This window comes from Bombina bombina, chromosome 3, assembly GCF_027579735.1.
Source record: "Bombina bombina isolate aBomBom1 chromosome 3, aBomBom1.pri, whole genome shotgun sequence".
Lineage (NCBI taxonomy): Eukaryota > Metazoa > Chordata > Amphibia > Anura > Bombinatoridae > Bombina > Bombina bombina.
In genome coordinates this window covers 462683903-462708728 of record NC_069501.1, presented here as the reverse complement: position 1 = coordinate 462708728, position 24826 = coordinate 462683903, and the positions used below count along the sequence as shown (strand labels likewise).

The following is a 24826-nucleotide window of genomic DNA, read 5'->3' as shown; positions in this document are numbered from 1 at the left end:
AGGTAGGCTCATAAGCCCTTGAAGGCCACCTCTTATCTGAATGTATTTGACCATTTTTCACTGCTAGAGGGCGTTGGTTCATGTGTTTCATATAAATAACTGTACACATGGCCGTAGAGTTATTTAAGAGTAAGCACATTAATTGCTTAACATGCAAGTCTGTCAAAAGATCTGAGATAAGGAGGCAGTCTTCATAAGCATCGATACAAGATAATCAGAGGTAAAAAGTATATTTCTATAACAGCGTTGATTATGCAAAACTGGGGAATGGATAATAAAGGGATTATGATGTAAAATATTTTACTAACACATTACAAGTTGATGGCAACTACAAGTATATGAAATCATTAAAGGGGCAGTATACACCAATTTTCATTTAACTGCATGTAATAGACACTACTATAAAGAATAATATGCACAGATACTAATCTAAAAATCAGTATAAAACCTTTTACAAATGTACTTGGAAGCTCCCAGTTTAGCACTGTTGATGATGTAGTCTGGGGCACTCACTGTAAGGGGCTTGGCAAACAAAAAAATCAGATACTTTTCTTCATTTAAAACATAGCTGTTCTAGTGCTGCTGGTCTCATAATAGAATACGAACACCCACTGCATGCAGATCTGCTCACATTGAGCTGCAGACACAGAGGACGCTTTTTGGTTGCCTTGGAGATGTCAGCTTGCAGAGAAGGCTGGTTGCCGCTGCACCAGCATTCTCAAACACTGCTCAGTTTCTGAGCGCGGCAGTCTGTGCGCATAAGCAGGTGTACACAGAGGTCGTATGACTGCCCTGCTTATTGGTCTTTGAAAGTTGATTTCAGAGGGCACTGCAAAGCTTATAAATTTAGAAGGTAAACAACTTAAAAATGCAAAAAAAAAAAAAATAATGGATGTTAATTATAAAAATGTAAATGACGAGTTTAATTTTTTAAATGGTTTTTGTTCCCAAAATGACTGTCCTTTTAAGTCCAAAAACTTTCAGTATAGGTTGGGATACCACAGGCTAAATCAGCTATTTCAAATGCCAAAATAAGGGTAAACTAGCTACTTGTAAACAATGCAATGCACTCCAGCAGGTAAAATAGATCATTTTGAACAAATTAAAGGGGAGAACATTTTTGAGTAAACTGTCCCTTTAAGTATGTTGAGTGTGGTTGCATGGTGTGTGTTTGTGTTTTTTTATTTTTTAATATATGTACATCTATCTCTCTCTCTCTCTCTATTATTATTATTATTATTATTATTATTATTATTATTATTCCTTTTGTATACTGTTGCCATAGCCTGACTACCTCTGCTAGGTTACTTCACTAATTGGAATCTGTAACGTAAATTTATTAAGTCTGTTTTGTCTCTTCTAGCTGGCTTATTTGGAATATCTGTCCAGCTAAAAAATGGCTCCAGCGGTTAGAAACAGGTGATGGCATGGCAGAATGGCTTTATGGAAACTTCAAGCATGTGACAGCTTAATTTTCTTCCACAAGGCTGTGAGACCAGTTTGCAGGTAAGTACAGGTTATTAATATGTAGGTGTCACATGGTCACTGGCAGATGTTACAGTGAGCTCTCTGCACATGGTGGCAGCTGTAGTTTGCGGACACTAAGAGCAGTCCGCGGCTGCTCCTGGTGCCCGTGACTACAGCTGTAAAGCTATGGTGGGGCGTAAACTGTTTCTGAAGCCTCTGGACATGTGACTAGTCTAAAATAATTAATTTCTGCCCCTAGGATTATATTTTATTTCCCCCTATTTTCAAAGACTGCTTAACAGCATAATTTACTTCTCTCCCGTAAAACCCAACATGGTCACTGGCAGACGTTGCAGTGAGCTCTCTGCACATGGTGGCAGCTGTAGTTACGGACACTAAGAGCAGTCCGCACCTGCTCCTGGTGCCCGTGACTACAGCTGTAAGGCTATGGTGGGGCGTAAACTGTTTCTGAAGCCTTTGGGCATGTATAGTCTAAAATAAAATACTGCCTCTAGCATGGCATTCCCCCCCCCCCCCCCCCCCTTATTTTCAATGGCTGCTTAACAGCATAATTTTACTTTCTTCCCTCTTGATAGTCCCAACATGGTCACTGGCAGACGTTACAGTGAGCTCTCTGCACATGGTGGCAGCTGTAGTTACGGACACTAAGAGCAGTCCGCACCTGCTCCTGGTGCCCGTGGCTACAGCTGTAAGGCTATGGTGGGGCGTAAACTGTTTCTGAAGCCTCTGGGCATGTTTAGTCTAAAATAATTACTTAATGCCTCTAGCATGGCATTTTATTTCCCCTTATTTTCAATGGCTGCTTAACAGCATAATTTACTTCTGTCCTGTTAGACCCAACATGATCACTGGCAGATGTTACAGTGAGCTCTCTGCACATGGTGGCAGCTGTTTTTATGGACATGTGGAGCAGTGCGCGCCTGCTCCCTGTGCTCATGGATACAGCTGTAAAGCTATGGTGGATTGTAAATTGTCTCTTGACGCCTATGAGCATGATATTTTAAAATAAAATAATTTACCTCTAATATAGCATTTTTAGTTTTCCCTATTTTTCAAAAAGTTTCTGACTTTATAGTCTATATGAAATAAAAATAGCCTACTGCATTTTCTCCTATTAAAGTACTTTTTAAGCCCATCATGGTCATTGGCAGACGTTGCTGTGAGCTCTCTGTCATGGTGGCAGCTGTGCTTTGTGGACACTTGGAGCAGTCCGCACCTGCTCCCAGTGCCCATGAGTACAGCTGTAACGCTATGGTGGATTGTAAATGGTCTCTGAAACCTTTGGACATGCAGTAAAGATATAATAATCCCCTAAATATATCAATATTTTAATGAAAATGTATACATTATTTCCATTAACCTTTATATATGACCACTTAAAAAATAGCATATTGCTCCTTTTCAAAGTACTCTAAGGACCCTTGTCTTGTTTTCCTACACGACTGCTTCACACATGCTATATCCAAGTAACTCCTCTTTTTGGCAAATATCTCTCTTCTCCATATGTTCATTAGCAGTAGGTACAGTAAACGGTCTTCATAGCAGCAGTGTCTTTGGGAAGTGGAAGCAGCGGGCCCCTGCTGAAGCTACCCAAGGCTAGTTATATACTGTGGTACATTACAAGTTTGTCTCCTCAGCCTTAGGTCATGCTCCCCATTATATGTCCCATGCAAGCCCAACCCAGAAAATGCACAGCTAACATTCACGGTAAACTATTCTGTTGCATTTATTATTGCTCTGCCTATAATCACCAAATCTTTACTAACTTAATTCCTGATCCTTTTATACCATTCCACAGACACCTAGATTTCTTACTCTTCTTATGCTCTTTATTTTATATTTGTTGCATTTATGAAATTATGATATGGAGCGACTGTTAGGCGGTAGTTTTGTAGCATTTCGTCAAATAACTAACCACTTAAAGCCACTAAATAGATATGCTGTACAGCCCAGAATATAGACCTTAAGACTTTATGTTCATTCTTCTAAATGTTTTATCTCTGCATGTTCTACTTGAGTATTAACTATAGGCAATGCAAATTTACCACAATGTCCTGTTTCTCACATTAAATAGTATTTTTATTTATTTTTTCTAATCTGCAGGTGATGCTAAAGTTATCAGATCTACAGCACTAGTTGACATACAGCCAACACTTAGTGTCTAGTTCATTGTCAAAAGAAATGTTTGTGCCTCTTTTGTTACAACAGGTAAGAGTTAAATTGTTGTAAAATACATTAAATTCATAGTATTCAAGCTGTTTCCTGTATAACAGTAGATAATTTTTGTTGCAGACATATAGTATAATTAAATGGTGATAATAGTCAAACCATTACATGCTATAATTTGTTATTGGCAAATGGAATTTTAAGACTAGCGACCCTGCATTATTGTGTGTTTTAACCCGCAAAGGGGTAAACACAGAGTAGAAGTACTTCGGCTTGCAAAGCAGTGCTGGTCCCAATTGGTGGCGCTAGTTACACATCTGAGCTGTGCTACTGATTCTATCTACTTGGGACTAAACACATAGCATTAGAGCATGTCATTTTTATCACGAACAATAATGTCCTGCTCAAGACCCACAGAGCACTGCTAGTCCCAAGCAGAAAGCGCTGCTGATTGGGACCGGCACTGCTCTGGGGGTCCCAAGCAGTATTTCTACTGTGTGTGTTAACCCACACAGAGGTGCAGGATCACTAGTCTTAAAATGACATATTCTAACAAATTAATGTCATTTTACCACTACAATGACCCTGTAATGTTGTCCACTTGTCCTTGTAGTGTCTTTGTGGTATGACTGTACTTTTTAATTTTTATAGACTTTTTATCCTTAAAGGGACATTGAACCCAATTTTTTTTTCTTTCGTGATTCAGATAGTGTGACATTTTTAAGCAACTTTCTAATTTACTCCTATTATCAAATTTTCTTTATTCTCTTGGTATCTTTATTTGAAATGCAAGAATGTAAGTTTAGATGCCGGCCCATTTTTGATGAACAACCTGGGTTGTCCTTGCTGATTGGTGGATAAATTCTTCCACCAATAAAAGAGCTGTCCAGAGGTCTGAACCCCAAAAAAATCTTAGATGCCTTCTTTTTCAAATAAAGATTGCAAGAGAACAAAGAAATTGATACTAGGTGTAAATTAGAAAGTTGCTTAATTGCATGCTCTATCTGAATCACGAAAGAGAATTTTTGGGTTCAGTGCCCCTTTAAAGGAATAGGGGGGAAATTTGATAGTCCTATTGTAAATCTATTTTGTCTCTTAAAAGGGCATTAAATAGTATGTTCTGGGGCAATATAGCTTTTTTTTTTTTACGAAGATTAAACAAAAAATGTTTTAGCTTCTTAAGCAAGATTGACGAATATAGGCAGCTATTTATTAATGTAAATGTTAAATGTACTTGCTTGCACATGGGATCATAACAGCCGGTGGTAAAATTAAACTTAAAGGGACAGTACACTGTAAAATAGTTTTTATATTAAAGTATTTTCAATGACTTGTTTATACCAGCTGCAGAAGATAAACCTGAAAATGCAACTTCTCACACATTTTATTTGTGAATATGGAGTAGCTGGTTTTGTGCTTTTAAACCACAGCCTATTACAATGGTTTGAGCTTCAGGTAATATCCTAGCTCATTATATTATCACTTTGTGTACACACACTTGCTTCCTTATCTTAGTCTGGAATACTAAAGCTCAATACATAGAGGGAACAATGGAAAATGATCATTTTATTACTTTACTATCCTGCACCCCACTGTGTGTCATATCTACTGCTGGCTGTGTGTACTTAAGCTATTCAATAGCTGAGACTCCAGTATCAAAACTTTCAGTATAGGTTGGGAAACCACAAGCTAAATAAATAAACTATTTCAAATGCCAAAATAGGGGTAAAGGAGTTGCTTAGAAACCATTAAATGCACTCCAGAAGGTAAAAGGGATCATTGAGAACAATTTAAATTGTAGAACATTTTTAGGTGAAGTGTCTTTTGAAAACATCACTCTATCTAATCCATTTAAACAAGTTTCCTATTTTAATTCTGTTATCAATTTTGCTTAGTTTTTGTAGTATCCTTTTGTCAAAGGGACAGTCTACACCAGAATTGTTATTGTTTAAAAAGATAATCCCTTTTTCTCCAACATAGGTGTGTCCGGTCCACGGCGTCATCCTTACTTGTGGGATATTCTCTTCCCCAACAGGAAATGGCAAAGAGCCCAGCAAAGCTGGTCACATGATCCCTCCTAGGCTCCGCCTTCCCCAGTCATTCTCTTTGCCGTTGTACAGGCAACATCTCCACGGAGATGGCTGAGTTTTTTAGTGTTTAACTGTAGTTTTTATTATTCAATCAAGAGTTTGTTATTTTAAAATAGTGCTGGTATGTACTATTTACTCTGAAACAGAAAAGAGATGAAGATTTCTGTTTGTAAGAGGAAAATGATTTTAGCAACCGTTACTAAAATCGATGGCTGTTCCACACAGGACTGTTGAGAGGAATTAACTTCAGTTGGGGGAACAGTGAGCAGACTTTTGCTGCTTGAGGTATGACACATTCTAACAAGACGATGTAATGCTGGAAGCTGTCATTTTCCCTATGGGATCCGGTAAGCCATTTTTATTACAGACAGTAAATAAGGGCTTCACAAGGGCTTTTTAAGACTGTAGACATTTTCTGGGCTAAATCGATTTATATATAAACATATTTTATACTCCATAGCCTTGAGGAATTATTTTAATCTTGGGAATTTTGTAAAATAACCGTCAGGCACTGTATTGGACACCTTATTCTCTAGGGGCTTTCCCTAATCATAGGCAGTCTCATTTTCGCGCCTGTATTGCGCACTTGTTTTTGAGAAGCATGACATGCAGATGCATGTGTGAGGAGCTCTGATACATAGAAAAGACTTTCTGAAGGCGTCATTTGGTATCGTATTCCCCTTTGGGCTTGGTTGGGTCTCAGCAAAGCAGATACCAGGGACTGTAAAGGGGTTAAATATAAAAACGGCTCCGGTTCCGTTATTTTAAGGGTTAAAGCTTCCAAATTTGGTGTGCAATACTTTTAAGGCTTTAAGACACTGTGGTGAAATTTTGGTGAATTTTGAACAATTCCTTCATACTTTTTCGCAATTGCAGTAATAAAGTGTGTTCAGTTTAAAATTTAAAGTGACAGTAACGGTTTTATTTTAAAACGTTTTTTGTACTTTGTTATCAAGTTTATGCCTGTTTAACATGTCTGAACTGCCAGATAGACTGTGTTCTGAATGTGGGGAAGCCAAGGTTCCTTCTCATTTAAATAGATGTGATTTATGTGACACAAAATTTAGAGAAAATGATGCCCAAGATGATTCCTCAAGTGAGGGGAGTAAGCATGGTACTGCATCATCCCCTCCTTCGTCTACACCAGTCTTGCCCACACAGGAGGCCCCTAGTACATCTAGCGCGCCAATACTCCTTACTATGCAACAATTAACGGCTGTAATGGATAATTCTATCAAAAACATTTTAGCCAAAATGCCCACTTATCAGCGAAAGCGCGACTGCTCTGTTTTAGAAAATACTGAAGAGCATGAGGACGCTGATGATATTGTTTCTGAAGGGCCCCTACACCAGGCTGAGGGGGCCAGGGAGGTTTTGTCTGAGGGAGAAATTTCAGATTCAGGGAAAATTTCTCAACAAGCTGAACCTGATGTGATTACATTTAAATTTAAGTTGGAACATCTCCGCGCTCTGCTTAAGGAGGTGTTATCCACTCTGGATGATTGTGAGAATTTGGTCATCCCAGAGAAACTATGTAAAATGGACAAGTTCCTAGAGGTCCCGGGGCCCCCCGAAGCTTTTCCTATACCCAAGCGGGTGGCGGACATTGTAAATAAAGAATGGGAAAGGCCCGGTATACCTTTCGTCCCTCCCCCCATATTTAAAAAATTGTTTCCTATGGTCGACCCCAGAAAGGACTTATGGCAGACAGTCCCCAAGGTCGAGGGGGCGGTTTCTACTCTAAACAAACGCACCACTATACCCATAGAAGATAGTTGTGCTTTCAAAGATCCTATGGATAAAAAATTAGAAGGTTTGCTTAAAAAGATGTTTGTTCAGCAAGGTTACCTTCTACAACCAATTTCATGCATTGTCCCTGTCACTACAGCCGCGTGTTTCTGGTTCGATGAGCTAGAAAAGGCGATCACTAGTAATTCTCCTTCTTATGAGGAGATTATGGACAGAATCCGTGCTCTCAAATTGGCTAATTCTTTCACCCTAGACGCCACTTTGCAATTGGCTAGGTTAGCGGCGAAAAATTCTGGGTTTGCTATTGTGGCGCGCAGAGCGCTTTGGTTAAAATCTTGGTCAGCGGATGCGTCTTCCAAGAACAAATTGCTTAACATTCCTTTCAAGGGGAAAACGCTGTTTGGCCCTGACTTGAAAGAGATTATCTCTGATATCACTGGGGGCAAGGGCCACGCCCTTCCTCAGGATAGGTCTTTCAAGGCCAAAAATAAACCTAATTTTCGTCCCTTTCGTAGAAACGGACCAGCCCCAAGTGCTGCGTCCTCTAAGCAAGAGGGTAATACTTCTCAAGCCAAGCCAGCCTGGAGACCAATGCAAGGCTGGAACAAGGGAAAGCAGGCCAAGAAACCTGCCACTGCTACCAAGACAGCATGAGATGTTGGCCCCCGATCCGGGACCGGATCTGGTGGGGGGCAGACTCTCTCTCTTCGCTCAGGCTTGGGCAAGAGATGTTCTGGATCCTTGGGCGCTAGAAATAGTCTCCCAAGGTTATCTTCTGGAATTCAAGGGGCTTCCCCCAAGGGGGAGGTTCCACAGGTCTCAATTGTCTTCAGACCACATAAAAAAACAGGCATTCTTACATTGTGTAGAAGACCTGTTAAAAATGGGAGTGATTCATCCTGTTCCATTAGGAGAACAAGGGATGGGGTTCTACTCCAATCTGTTCGTAGTTCCCAAAAAAGAGGGAACGTTCAGACCAATCTTAGATCTCAAGATCCTAAACAAGTTTCTCAAGGTTCCATCGTTCAAAATGGAAACCATTCGAACAATTCTTCCTTCCATCCAGGAAGGTCAATTCATGACCACGGTGGATTTAAAGGATGCGTATTTACATATTCCTATCCACAAGGAACATCATCGGTTCCTAAGGTTCGCATTCCTGGACAAGCATTACCAGTTCGTGGCACTTCCGTTCGGATTAGCCACTGCTCCAAGGATTTTCACAAAGGTTCTAGGGTCCCTTCTAGCGGTGCTAAGACCAAGGGGCATTGCAGTAGTACCTTACTTGGACGACATTCTGATTCAAGCGTCGTCCCTTCCTCTAGCAAAGGCTCACACGGACATTGTCCTGGCCTTTCTCAGATCTCACGGATGGAAAGTGAACGTAGAAAAGAGTTCTCTATCTCCGTCAACGAGGGTTCCCTTCTTGGGAACAATAATAGACTCCTTAGAAATGAGGATTTTTCTGACAGAGGCCAGAAAAACAAAACTTCTAAACTCTTGTCAAATACTTCATTCCGTTCCTCTTCCTTCCATAGCGCAGTGCATGGAAGTAATAGGTTTGATGGTAGCGGCAATGGACATAGTTCCTTTTGCGCGCATTCATCTAAGACCATTACAACTGTGCATGCTCAGTCAGTGGAATGGGGACTATACAGACTTGTCTCCGATACAAGTAAATCAGAGGACCAGAGATTCACTCCGTTGGTGGCTGTCCCTGGACAACCTGTCACAGGGGATGAGCTTCCGCAGACCAGAGTGGGTCATTGTCACGACCGACGCCAGTCTGATGGGCTGGGGCGCGGTCTGGGGACCCCTGAAAGCTCAGGGTCTTTGGTCTCGGGAAGAATCTCTTCTACCGATAAATATTCTGGAACTGAGAGCGATACTCAATGCTCTCAAGGCTTGGCCTCAGCTAGCAAAGGCCAACTTCATATGGTTTCAATCAGACAACATGACGACTGTTGCGTACATCAACCATCAGGGGGGAACAAGGAGTTCCCTGGCGATGGAAGAAGTGACCAAAATCATTCAATGGGCGGAGACTCACTCCTGCCACTTGTCTGCAATCCACATCCCAGGAGTGGAAAATTGGGAAGCGGATTTTCTGAGTCGTCAGACATTACATCCGGGGGAGTGGGAACTCCATCCGGAAATCTTTGCCCAAATTACTCAACTGTGGGACATTCCAGACATGGATCTGATGGCCTCTCGTCAGAACTTCAAGGTTCCTTGCTACGGGTCCAGATCCAGGGATCCCAAGGCGACTCTAGTAGATGCACTAGTAGCACCTTGGACCTTCAAACTAGCTTATGTATTCCCGCCGTTTCCTCTCATCCCCAGGCTGGTAGCCAGGATCAATCAGGAGAGGGCATCGGTGATCTTGATAGCTCCTGCGTGGCCACGCAGGACTTGGTATGCAGACCTGGTGAATATGTCATCGGCTCCACCATGGAAGCTACCTTTGAGACGAGACCTTCTTGTTCAAGGTCCGTTCGAACATCCGAATCTGGTCTCACTCCAACTGACTGCTTGGAGATTGAACGCTTGATCTTATCAAAGCGAGGGTTCTCAGATTCTGTTATTGATACTCTTGTTCAGGCCAGAAAGCCTGTAACTAGAAAAATTTACCACAAAATATGGAAAAAATATATCTGTTGGTGTGAATCTAAAGGATTCCCTTGGGACAAGGTAAAAATTCCTAAGATTCTATCCTTTCTTCAAGAAGGATTGGAGAAAGGATTATCTGCAAGTTCCTTGAAGGGACAGATTTCTGCCTTGTCTGTGTTACTTCACAAAAAGCTGGCAGCTGTGCCAGATGTTCAAGCCTTTGTTCAGGCTCTGGTTAGAATCAAGCCTGTTTACAAACCTTTGACTCCTCCTTGGAGTCTCAATTTAGTTCTTTCAGTTCTTCAGGGGGTTCCGTTTGAACCCTTACATTCCGTTGATATTAAGTTATTATATTGGAAAGTTTTGTTTTTGGTTGCAATTTCTTCTGCTAGAAGAGTTTCAGAATTATCTGCTCTGCAGTGTTCTCCTCCTTATCTGGTGTTCCATGCAGATAAGGTGGTTTTACGTACTAAACCTGGTTTTCTTCCGAAAGTTGTTTCTAACAAAAACATTAACCAGGAGATAGTCGTGCCTTCTTTGTGTCCGAATCCAGTTTCAAAGAAGGAACGTTTGTTGCACAATTTGGATGTTGTTCGCGCTCTAAAATTCTATTTAGATGCTACAAAGGATTTTAGACAAACATCTTCCTTGTTTGTTGTTTATTCTGGTAAAAGGAGAGGTCAAAAAGCAACTTCTACCTCTCTCTCTTTTTGGATTAAAAGCATCATCAGATTGGCTTATGAGACTGCCGGACGGCAGCCTCCTGAAAGAATCACAGCTCATTCCACTAGGGCTGTGGCTTCCACATGGGCCTTCAAGAACGAGGCTTCTGTTGATCAGATATGTAAGGCAGCGACTTGGTCTTCACTGCACACTTTTACCAAATTTTACAAGTTTGATACTTTTGCTTCTTCTGAGGCTATTTTTGGGAGAAAGGTTTTGCAAGCCGTGGTGCCTTCCATCTAGGTGACCTGATTTGCTCCCTCCCTTCATCCGTGTCCTAAAGCTTTGGTATTGGTTCCCACAAGTAAGGATGACGCCGTGGACCGGACACACCTATGTTGGAGAAAACAGAATTTATGTTTACCTTATAAATTACTTTCTCCAAGGGTGTGTCCGGTCCACGGCCCGCCCTGGTTTTTTAATCAGGTCTGATAATTTATTTTCTTTAACTACAGTCACCACGGTATCATATGGTTTCTCCTATGCAAATATTCCTCCTTTACGTCGGTCGAATGACTGGGGAAGGCGGAGCCTAGGAGGGATCATGTGACCAGCTTTGCTGGGCTCTTTGCCATTTCCTGTTGGGGAAGAGAATATCCCACAAGTAAGGATGACGCCGTGGACCGGACACACCGTTGGAGAAAGTAATTTATCAGGTAAACATAAATTCTGTTATTACTCATTCCCCAGTTTTGCATAACCAACACTGTTATATTAAATGTACTTTTTACCTCTGTGATTACCTTGTATCTAAGCTTCTGCAGACTGCCCCTTAATTCACTTCTTTTGACAGACTTTGTATTTTACGTGCACACTCCTGGGCTCCTTTTCAGCCGACTTGGCTGTATTCTTCAACAAATGATACTAAAAGAACAAAGCAAATTTGCTAATAGAAATAAATTGGAAAGTTGTTTTAAGGGACACTGAATCCAAATTTTTTTTTCTTTCGTGATTCAGAGCATGTAATTTTTAAGCAACTTTCTAATTTACTCCTATTTTTATTCGTTCTCTTACTATCTTTGTTTGAAAAAGGCATCTTAAGCTTTTTCTTGGTTCAGTACTCTGGACAGCACTTCTTTATTGGTGGATGAATTTATCCACCATTCAGCAAGAACAACCCAAGTTGTTCACCAATAATGGGCCAGCATCTAAACTTACATTCTTGCATTTCAAATAAAGATACCAAGAGAATAAAGAAAATTTGATAATAGGAGTAAATTATAAAGTTGCTTAAAATTTCATGCTCTATCTGAATCAATGAAATAAAAAATTTGGGTTCAGTGTCCCTTTAAAATTATATACTGTAGCTGAATCGTGAATGTTTTAATTTATAAGTCAAGCATCCAAGAGTTACATTTTTAAAACCATGTTCAAGTTTAAATATTACTGTATTTTCTTATGTGTTGTAATTTTATTTAATTTTTTTTGTGTCCCTATGTCACTTTTGTTATGTGTGTGTATATGTATGTATGTATGTGTATATATATATATATATATATATATATATATACATACATACATACATACATACATACATACCCCGCTCATACAGCGGGTTAGGGACCGGAGCCCCGCTGTAAAGTGAAAACCGCCTTAAAGTGAAACAAGGCAGTTTTAGCTTTCTTTTCAGTGTTTAAAATCTTAAAAACATGTTTGAACTAACATATATTAGGGGTGCAATAGTGCTACGTTTAGTTTAACACTAGCACAGCAAGTATTCAATTAGTATTCAATAAATACTGTACCTGTAAAATTTGCCAGACTATAGCACTGAGACACAGATTGCACTGTAATGCTGTAAACAGAGTAAACTAAGCATAACAAAATGGTGCCAGTCACTTTTCTCGCAATCTCCCAATGATTTACAGCACTGTTTCAAAATGCTTGGTGGTTGAACTTCAGCTCCACAAAGCGCTGTATTAGCGAATCGCTGTAAAGTGAAGCGCTGTAAAGTGAGGTATACCTGTACATACATACATACATACATACATACATACATACATACATACATACATACACCCACCGTTGGGTAACAAATGTGAAAGATAGAAAATACTTTCTTTTCATGACCTTTTAGACAGAGATTGGGGGGGGGGGAGTGTTGCTCTTATAACCTGTACATGAATGATCATATTTTTGTTTATCATGCAGTGCGAGAAGCACACTTCACTACACCCCCTTCTCTGTATTTGCCTTTTAGGTATGGCTAAAAAAACTGAAACTTTGTTTCCTCTCAACAGATCCAGCAATGTGAAGCGAGGGGCCATAATGTGTAAAGAGGTCTTAACCTCAACTGCGTCTGCTGAAGAAATGCTTCTGTCCAATCGCTAGACTACTGGCAAATGAGATGAGGTGTAGAATGTTGACAAAAACCTCACATCCAGGCTGCAAGTTGGTAAGGACAGAGACTGGGGCTACTGTTGCCTTTCCCATATATTCAATTCAATTTTGTAACAAACTGCTTTATAAATTATAAAGCAGAAACCTAATGCTGCTGTTAAGCTAAGGTTTTATGATTTGATGATTGTTCATTTGCCACAACAAAGGCAGGAGGTATACATTGTATTCTGTGTTTGACAACTGTGTTTATAGGCGGTGGGTACAGTGCGGCCGACTGCTCTCACCACCTGTGATCATGGAAAGCTAGGCAGATTCCAATCTGTACCTCCAAATGCCTTTTTGGCTTTTTTTTTTTTTTCTTGGTCTATTGTGAATGTATATCTGTCTCCTGTGCATCTCCCATTAACATTTTGTTTAAGGTTAACCGGTCAAGCTGCTGTTTGCTGCATGAAAAGGACACCTCTGCTGCTCAAGATCTGCTACGTCATTCTGCTGCACAAGATGAGACTTCGCTGGGACACCATTCAAGTATGACAAGGATTCAACCAGATTAGTCAGTCCTCAGACTTGTTCAGAACGCCACGTTGGTATATGATATGTATAATGTTTGATTATTATTATGTATAATATGTATGTTTAGTATGTTCTGTATAATATATTATTATTATTCTGTATAAAGTTATAATTTGTAGTATGGTAACTGAACACATTGAATTCTGTGTCTGCTGAAGTGTTCACGAATAGTGAGAGTAGAGTGCGGCTGCTCTCACTGTCTGTGATCATGGGAAGCTAATCAGATTTCAGTCTATGTTTGGTTATCTATTGTACAATATAATTATGTATAATTGTTATGTATAAAATATTTTATTATGTATGATATATTTAGTATGTTCTGTATAATATATTTTATTATGTATAATATGTATATTATTATTATTATTATGTTTAAAATGTATGTTCTATATATTATTATTATTATTATTCTGTATAAAGTTATAATTTGTAGTATGGTAACTGAACACATTGAATTCTGTGTCTGCTAAAGTGTTCACGAATAGTGAGAGTAGAGTGCGGCTGCTCTCACTGTCTGTGATCATGGGAAGCTAATCGGATTTCAGTTTTTGTTTGGTTATCTATTGTACAATATTTTGTACAATATAATTATGTATAATATGTATATTTAGTATGTTCTGTATAACGCCTTAACGACCAACGACGTATGGGGTACGTCCTGCAAAAAAATGCAGTTAACGACCAAGGACGTACCCCATACGTCGTTGGTCTTTTGAAAGCAGTGGAAGCGATCCTGATCGCTTCCAGCTGCTTTCATGTTTTTTGCAGTGATGCCTCAATATCTGTTTTTAGCCATCCGATGCAGAGAGAGCCACTCTGTGGCCCTCTCTGCATCGGCTATCGATGGCCGTTATCGTTGGTGGGTGGGAGCTCATCCAGGGAGGCGGGTGGGCAGTCATTGGTGGAGGAGGGGGGAGGGATCTTGTGCGGGCGTGTGCACGTGAGATCTATGAAAACAGCATCAATATGCTGTAGATCTGGAGGGTGGGATTTTAAAATGAAGGCATCTGGGAGAGGGTGGGGGGTTGGATGTTGAGGGGGGGGGGGCAGCTACACTACAGAAATAAAGAAAACATTTAATACAATTAAAAAATTAAAATACATTATTTTTCAAACTGGGTACTGGCAGACAGCTGCCAGTACCCAATATGGCGCACAATAAAGGCAGAGGGGGGGTTAAAGAGCGGTTTGGGGGGGGGATCAGGGAGGTTGGGGGCTAAGGGGGGCCCTACACAGCAGATTTTTTTTTATTTTTAAAAACCTAAAACCCCCCAAAAAACTTATATTTTAGTACTGGCAGACTTTCTGCCAGTACTTAAGATGGCGGGGACAATTGTGGGGTGGGGGAGGGAAGGGAGCTGTTTGGGAGGGATCAGGGGATGGGATGTGTCAGGTGGGAGGCTGAGCTCTACACTAAAGCTAAAATTAACCCTGCAAGCTCCCTACAATCTACCTAATTAACTCCTTCACTGCTAGACATAATATACGTGTGATGCGCAGCGGCATTTAGCGACCTAACTACCAAAAAGCAACGCCAAAGCCATATGTCTGCTATTTCTGAACAAAGGGGATCTCAGAGAAGCATTTACAACAATTTGTGCCATAATTGCACAAGCTTTTTGTAAATAATTTCAGTGAGAAACCTAAATTTGTGAAATATTTAAAGTTTTTTTTAATTTGATCGCATGTGGCGGTGAAATGGTGGCATGAAATATACCAAAATGGGCCTAGATCAATACTTGGGGTTGTTTACTACACTAAAGCTAAAATTAACCCTACAAGCTCCCTACATGCTCCCTAATTAACCCCTTCACTGCTGAGCATAATACACGTGTGGTGCGCAGTGGCATTTAGCGGCCTTCTAATTACCAAAAAGCAACGTAAAAGCCATATATGTCTGCTATTTCTGAACAAAGGGGATCCCAGAGAAGCATTTAAAACCATTTGTGCAATAATTGCACAAGCTGTTTGTAAATAATTTCAGTGAGAAACCTAAAGTTTGTGAAAAAGTGAACAATTTTTTTTATTTGATCGCATTTGGCGGTGAAATGGTGGTATGAAATATACCAAAATGGGCCTAGATCAATACTTTGGGATGTCTTCTAAAAATATATATACACATGTTAAAGGATATTCAGGCATTCCTGACAGATATCAGTGTCCCAATGTAACTAGCGCTAATTTTGAAAAAAAGTGGTTTGGAAATAGCAAAGTGCTACTTTTATTTAGTGCCCTATAACTTGCAAAAAAAGCAAAGAACATGTAAACATTGGGTATTTCTAAACTCAGGACAAAATTTAGAAACTATTTAGCATGGGTGTTTTTGGTGGTTGTAGATGTGCAACAGATTTTGGGGGTCAAAGTTTGAAAAAATAGTTTTTTTTCCATTTTTTCCTCATATTTTATAATTTTAATAGTAAATTATAAGATATGATGAAAATAATGGTATCTTTAGAAAGTCCATTTAATGGCGAGAAAAACGGTATATAATATGTGTGGGTACAGTAAATGAGTAAGAGGAAAATTACAGCTAAACACAAACACAGCAGAAATGTAAAAATAGCCTTGGTCCCAAACGGTCAACAAATGGAAAAGTGCTGTGGTCACTAAGGGGATAATATATTTCATTATGTATAATATGTATGTTGTTATTTATATGTATATTTAGTATGTTCTATATAATATATTTTATGTATAATATGTATGTTGTTGTTATTTATATGTATATTTAGTATGTTCTATATAATATATTTTATGTATAATATGTATGTTGTTGTTATTTATATGTATATTTAGTATGTTCTGTATAATATATTTTATGTATGTATGTTCTATATTATTATTATTCTGTATAAAGTTATAATTTGTAGTATGGTAACTGAACACATTGAGTTCTGTGTCTGCTGAAGTTGTCACGGATAGTGAGAGTAGAGTGCGGCTGCTCTCACTGTCTGTGATCATGGGAAGCTAATCAGATTTCAGTGTGTTTGGTTATCTATTGTACAATAGTTTTTACAATATAATTATATATAATTGTTATGTATAATATGTATTATGTATATGTATATATTATTATTATTATTATGTATAAAATGTATGTTCTGTATATTATGTATAAAATGTATGTTCTATATATTATTATTATGTATAAAATTGTATGTTCTGTATATTATTATTATGTATAATATCGTATTTTCATCATCATCATTATTATTATTATTATTATTATTATTATTATTCTGTATAAAGTTGTGTAGTATGGTAACTGAACACATTGAGTTCTGTGTCTGCTGAAGTGTTCACGGATAGTGAGAGTGCGGCTGCTCTCACTGTCTGATCATGGGAAGCTAATCAGATTTCAGTCTGTTTGGTTATCTATTGTACAATATAATTATGTATAATATGTATAATTGATATGTCTATGTATAATATATTATGTATATGATTAGATTATGTTCTATATATTATGTATAAAATGTATGTTCTATATATTATGTATAATATGGTATTTTTATTTATTATTATTATTATTATTCTGTATAAAGTTATAATTTGTAGTATGGTAACTGAACACATTGAGTTCTGTGTCTGCTGAAGTGTTCACGGATAGTGAGAGTAGAGTGCGGCTGCTCTCACTGTCTGTGATCATGGGAAGCTAATCAGATTTCAGTGTGTTTGGTTATCTATTGTACACTATTTTGTACAATAAAATTATAAAAAATATGTATAATTGTTCTGTATTATATATATTATGTATATATTATTATTATGTATAATATGTATTTTCTATATTTATTATTATTTTTATTTATATATGTTGTATATATTATGTATAATATGTATTTTTTTTATTTATTATGTATAATATGTATGTTAAGTATGTTCTGTATAATATATTATTATTATTATTCTGTATAAAGTTATTTGTAGTATGGTAACTGAACACATTGAGTTCTGTGTCTGCAGAAGTGTTCACGGATAGTGAGAGTAGAGTGCGGCTGCTCTCACTGTCTGTGATCATGGGAAGCTAATCAGATTTCAGTTTGTTTGGTTATCTATTGTACAATATTTTGTACAATATTTTTATAATTATGTATGTTCTATATATTATGTATGATTGTTATGTATAAAATGTTTAGCTTAAATATCGGAAAGGCAACTTTAACTCTGTACTTTGTACACTGGGTGCATTTAGAGCACCAGGTTGTCTAGTTTCTTACACTAATTTTGTTTTCTGTATATAGATTTTGTTTTATATACAGATCTTTAATCGTGAGTGGGTTAAAGTGTCTACATCGGAACAACTGTTCCGATGTAGACAAATTGAAACCACGTGATCGTCCACACAATCGCGAGATTTCAATTATTGGATCGCATCTGGGGGGCGTCCCTACAACCCTAGGAACGCCCTCCTTCAGACCGCAATCAAATCCTGTAAGCACAGAAGGCTTCAGGACAGCCGTTGGCTATGACATTCTATTCCGTCATAACGACTCTAAAGCCCAGTGTAATTATGACGGAATAGAACGGCATTAAAAGGTTAAACACTGGACAAAATGTCTACATGAAACATTTCTCCGTTACATCAGCCCAGGTAAGCATGAATGGTTGTGAAGATGTAGCATTTACAACTTTCAATGCTTACATTTTTGTTTTCATGCATCTTAAAGGGATATGAAACCCAAATGTTTTATTTCATGATTCCGATAGAGCATGCAACTTTCCAATTTACTCCTATATTATCAAATTTTCTTCTCTTGAAATTTTTATTTGAAAAAGCAGGAATGTAAGCTTAGGAGGCGGCCTATTTTTGGTTCAGAACCCTGGGTAGAGCTTGCTTATTTATTGGCTACATTTAGCCACCAATCAGCAAGCGCTACCCAGAACATTTGGGTTTCATATCCCTTTTAATGTTCTGCTTACTAGGTTTATGAAAATGGTTACCAGACTGAACACAGCAGTGGGTTTTTTTTGTTTTTTTTTTGTTAAAATTGCATGTCTCATTGTCATAACAATCACACTTAATGCTAAGTCACTAAGGTTCCGGGTTGAAAAATTCACATGGCCTAGGTGGAAGGAATATCTATATCTCCCTCACTTCTAAATTCACTTCAATTTTCTCTTGGTATTTCTTGTCAAAAAAAGAATCTGCACATATCCTACACTAAAGGGAGCTAGCTACTTATTGGTTCCTGCAGACATTTGTCTCTTGTGATTGGCTAACTAGATGTATTCAGCCAGCTGCCAGTAGTGCAATGCTGTTCTTTCAGCAAAGGATAACCCCAGAGACAGAACCCTTTTTTTTTTTTTTTTTTTTTTTTTTTTTTCCACTTTCTGCAATGTGATTTTTTTTTTTTTTTTAGTGAAAATTTTTCTGCAGGTAATTTTTAAATAAAATTATAAATTTGTCAGTTACACTAAAGCACCAGATCAATTACAATGTGTTGGTTAACTGGAGAATAAAGCAATATGTAAAGGGACAGTCTACACCAGAATTGTTATTGTTTAAAAAGAAAGATAATCTCTTTTTTTACCCATTCCCCAGTTTTGCATAACCAACAGTTATATTTATATATTTTTTACCTCTGATTATCTTGTATCTAAGCCTCTGCAAACTGCCCCTTTTATTTCAGTTCTTTTGACAGATTTGCAGTTTAGCCAATCAGTGATGGCTCCCAGGTAACTTCACGTGCATGAGCACAGTGTTATCTATATTAAAAACATGAACTAACACCCTCTAGTGGTGAAAAACCTGTTAAAATGTATTCTTAAGAGGCGGCCTTCAAGGTCTAAGAAATAAGCATATGAACCTCCTAGGTTAACCTTTCAACTAAGAATACTAAGAGAACAAAGACAAATTGGTGATAAAAGTAAATTGGAAAATTGTTTTAAATTACATGCCCTACCTGAATCATGAGTTTTTTTTGGACTAGACTGTCCCTTTAAAGTTTTATAATCTAGTGCAGTAGTTAAACATTGCATTGCAAATTAGCTGCAGACAAAAAAGTAATTGTAAAATGTCTCTTGAATTAATTTGTTTCCTTTTCTCTTAGTCTAACATAGAAATGTAGTAATAAAGGTGCATTGCTCATACGAACATCTTGCATTCAGAGAAAAACAGCTTTGCAGACTGTGAAAAGCTAGGGAACGAGCTTGCAAAAATCTCAGAGCCAGACAACAATCAATGCACTGCTGCTTTGCAGCACTACTACATATTTGATGTCTTCAAACAGCACTTTGCTCTGGATGCACTGTGTTAAGGAAAATTTATACAATGCAGCCAGAGAACAGCTCTGTTTAAAAAGAACAGCCTAATGTGGAGCAGCGCTGAAAAGTTAGTGCTAACCGTTCCTGTTCTTTCTGCAGACATGCTGCATTTTCTGCGATGACATCTCAGATCACTCTGTTCTGCCTTGGGGAGGATAACAAGAGAATGAGGCCAATTTGATAATAGAAGTAATAAGGAAAGTTGTTTAAAATTGTATTTCCAAATCACAAAAGAAAACTGAAGCATTGGGCATTTTTAAGAAATTCAACTCGTTTTGCTTTTGTAACCATCTCATAGGTTAATTAGTATAGATAAAATGTGATTATTTTATATTTACCTGTCGCTTGTAACACATCTAGAACTCACGCACCCTCTATATAAACTGTACCTTGTTCAGTTACTTCATTTCCTTACCTATTTTCCTTTCCAAAAAAATGTATTCCCTATATAGGTGAGAACTGGTTCTGGGATGCTGTAATGATCACTACTCTTTGCTTCAGTCTGGCAGAATATTTGGTGTACAACTTTTTTTTTGCTTAAACTTCTTTTCATAAGAGCATAATGAGGTAGGCGCAAGAGCGTATGTCTTGAGCATTGTTGCAAACCCTTGTGCCATGCAGTGCTTAAGACATGGGCACATTGAGCCTACGGACATGCTCTTAAAAAGAAAAAATATACGTATACCCTGTGAGCTTGTGCACGTGCTCAGTAGAGGGCTTGTTCCCCAGAAAGTGTGAATATAAAAAGACTGCAAAATTTGATGTCTTAAAACTGCACGTTATTTCTGAATCATTAGTTTTATTTTGACTTGAGTGTCCCTTTAATTCTGTATTAGGACAAACGGTTTAGAGCTGATGGAGTTGTACTTTTAAAGAGACGTAACCCAAATGCTGAATCATTTGAAAGTGATGTAGCAAATCTGTAAAAGGCTGACAATAAAATATCACCTTAGTACCTCTGTGTCTTTGGTAGCCTCATCCCATTATAGACCAAATGTAAGCATCTATATGCTTGTCCCAGGACTAGCAAGGGATCATGCGCCTTAGATGTCCCTTTATTTCCGTTCTCCGCTAAAGAAAGTTTATTATTATTAATTTTTTTTTATTTATTTTTTAAATCACACAAGATAACAGTAAAGTATGAACTTGGCACAGATGATGCAGAGGACTCTCTAAAAGTGGCTTAAAGAAACCTTTTTTTTTTTTTTTAAAACAAAGAACATACATCTCTAAATAACTTTCCAATTTACTTATACATTTTGTTATTCATTCTCTTGCTATCCTTTATTGAATGAGCAGCAATGCAAAACTGATAACCAGCTAGATAAACACAGTAAGCCAATAACAAAGATCTTTATGTGCAGCCACCAATCGGCAGCTAAATCCCAAATCAATTACACTCTAAATAGCCATCCTTAAAGGGACCGTATATACCCATTTTCATATAACTGGATGTAATAGACACTACTATAAAGAATAATATGCACAGATACTGATCTAAAAATCCAGTATAAATCAGTTTAATAATTCAGAGGCTCTTAGTTTAGCACTTTTGATTAGGTTGACTGGGACACTCAGTGAAAGCAGACACTTCCACCCCCTTCCTCGGCATATGAAAATAATCTTTACACAAACGGGATGCTGCATATCAAGTTGACTTGTCAGCAGTTATTTGTATGTGATTCAATTTAAAATTTTGTGAATGAGTTAGTTAACCCTTTTTAAAGGGCCACTAAACCCAAAATCTTTCTTTCATGATTCAGATAGAACATACAAATTTAAACATTACAATTTACTTCTATTTATTTTGCTTCATTTTTTAGATATCCTTATTTGAAGAAAAAGCAATGCACATGGGTGAGCCAATCACATGAGGCTTCTATGTGCAGCAACCAATCAGCAGCTACTGAGCATATCTAGATATGCTTTTCAGCAATGAATATCAAGAGAATAAAACAAATTAGATAATAGAAGTAAATTAGAAAGATGTTTAAAAATGCATTCTCTTTCTAAATCATGAAAGAAAAAATGTGGGTATCATGGCCCTTTAAGGACCAGGAATTTCAGTCAAAAACTTACCCAAAAGGCCAGAGCATTTTTGCTCCATTTAAACAGAATAAGAGCCTTTGTGGGTTTTTTTATTTACCCATCAAAACTATATATGTGATCATATAAACAAAAACAAATTACCTTTTCTCAAACTTTAGGGTTCTCACTGAAATGATTTACAGATCGCATATGCAGTAATAACACAAATGGCTGTTTAGCAATAGCAGACCTACAGGTCTTTGACATTGCCTTTTGGTGATTAGGAGGTGTTGATTACAGCTGCGCACCAGGCTTCTGAAATTCCTGACCGTGTAGGGGTTAATCGTATAGCTTGTAAGATTAAGCTTGGCTGTAGTGTAAGATTTTTATTTTTTGTGCAGTTTAGGATTCACACACGGCTCTCTTTTCTCGAGTGGGATATGCAGAACAGAGCAATCTGTCGGCTAGATTGCCGCAGAAAGAGCCCAGGACAGCAGCATCCTTAACGGCTAAACTACTACTGCGCCTGTACGGCACTGTTTGTTAGTTAAGGGGTTCAACTGAAAAAATGCATATTGCTGATTGAGTTGATACCAGTTGTAGGTGTTCCCTGAATGCAACATATTTAAATGGATGCAGTTGAGGAGAAAAGTGTACACTATGTCTACTGTATGTTATTCTCTAGGGTTTGTAGGAATAACTTTACATTTTGTTTTATATTCTGACTTTTTTTTTTTTGCAGGTGTTTTAACAGCTGGAGTACGTGTGTGTTTTGCGTAACTGCTGCTCTCACAACTCGTGTACCCATGGAAAGGGATTGTCCTTGGCGTTCCTGTTTGAACTATAAACTTGGCTATTTAATAAAATGCTAATTAAGTGTTTCTGATTATCTGTTCTATTAATAAAGCTGTGACTTATCTTACATTTTGTCATCGTTTTTTTTATTTATATAGGTATGCATTAAAGTGATGATAAATCCTACTATTTATGAAACGCTAGAATTAGCATCACTTAAAATAACGACGACCATTTTCATCAGTTTAATTTTTTTATTTTGTTTTACCTCCGCATTAGCCTAAGCGCCTTGGGCCACCCATAGCTCAGTTTTTCAATAGCACAGCTATTGACTAAGGTGGAAACGTCATCTCATTGAAAAAACGCTGATGCTGCGGTTAAATGAAATAAAGATGCCTATTCATCTCTCTCTCTATATATCTATATATATATATATATATATATTTTAATTATATTATTTTTGCATCTGTAAAATGGGACTGCTTGGAGAAGGAATGGGACGAAGTGTAACAGTATCGTTTTGTATCATTTAGGCAATATTTACATGTTACAACTTTATACCTGCAACCTAAAAGTTTTTTTATATAACTTTCAATAGTTTTGTATAGCTAGTACAATACTGTACTGCATAAAGGCAATAGTAGTTTTAAATAAACAGACATTTTATTTTTTTTAAGAACATCCAAAGATGCAGGTAGGGAAAAATGGTAACTATTAAAAAAAAAAAAAAATATATATATATATATATATATATATATATATATGTATATATAATATATATGTATATATAATATATATATATAAACAAAGTATTGCAGTATGCAGTGATACCTTTTTTTTATTGGACTAACATAATATTTCAAAGACAAGCTTTCGAGAGTTTTCCTCTCTTCCTCAGGTCTGAAGCAATACTAATCATTCTGATATAGATACACATCACATACAACAAATGGGAGGGGGGTGAGAGGGGTGTCATAAAAGCAGAGAATGTGTCAAGGAGAAAATAGCTGAGAATAGCCAGAAAGAATAAATAAACAGAGGGGAGTAAATAGGCCAGATGAGAGGAAAAACAAAAGGAAAAAGAAACCAATATAGGACAATAAGATGAGAGATTATAGAAAGTTATGGTAGTGTGTGAGAAAGTTAGTCTACATTAAGTCCTTCATTTCTGGTATTGAAATGTATTGTGTGATCATTTTCATCTCAAACGTTATATATATATATATATACACTTTTTTTTTATTATTATTGCAAGGATTTTGGAATTGGGTATTTGTGTGTGTGTAATTTATCATTTAAAAAAAAAAAATGTAGGTGGTTCTCAGGCTGCGGGGCATTGCAGTGGCGTCTTATCTGGACGATATTCTGATCCAGGCGTCTTACCATCTGACAAAATCTCATACAGACATGGTTCTGTCCTTTCTGAGGACTCGCGGGTGGAAGATGAATCTAGAAAAGAGTTCATTTATTCCACAGACAAGGGTTCCCTTCTTGGGAACTCTAATAAATTCCTTATCCATGAAAGTTTTCTTGATGGAGGTCAGAAAGTTAAAGATTCTGAATACATGCCTAGCCCTTCAGTCCAATCCTCGGCCATCAGTGGCTCAGTGCATGGAGGTAATTGGATTGATGGTGGTGGCAATGGACATCATTCCGTTTGCTTGTTTTCATCTCAGACTGCTACAACTGAGCATTCTCAGGCAGTGGAATGGAGATTATGCAAATTTGTCTCCTCCAGATAGATCTGGATCAGGAGACAAGAGACTCTCTTCTTTGGTGGTTGTCGCCGGATCATCTGTCCAAGGGACGTGCTTCCGCAGACCCTCATTGGTGATAGTGACAACGGACGCCAGTCTTCTAGGTTGGGGTGTATTCTGGAATTCCCTGAAGGCTCAGGGTGTGTGGACTCAGTCGGAGTCTCTACTTCCAATCAATATTCTGGAATTGAGAGTAATATTCAATGCGCTTCAGGCTTGGCCTCAGTTGGCTTCGGCCAA

The 24826-nt window shown here is 37.8% G+C and overlaps 1 long non-coding RNA gene across 1 annotated transcript in view; it reads left to right on the top strand.

The window, feature by feature from the left end:
- The window catches only part of LOC128653429 (uncharacterized), a 57870-nt gene extending 34914 nt beyond the window's left edge, over nucleotides 1-22956 (top strand). The window contains exons 11-14 of the long non-coding RNA XR_008401354.1: nucleotides 1364-1506; nucleotides 3592-3696; nucleotides 13067-13221; nucleotides 22777-22956. This is a non-coding gene — a long non-coding RNA (uncharacterized LOC128653429). The remainder of the gene's footprint in view (nucleotides 1-1363; nucleotides 1507-3591; nucleotides 3697-13066; nucleotides 13222-22776) is intronic.
- The last annotated feature ends 1870 nt before the right edge of the window (nucleotides 22957-24826 follow it).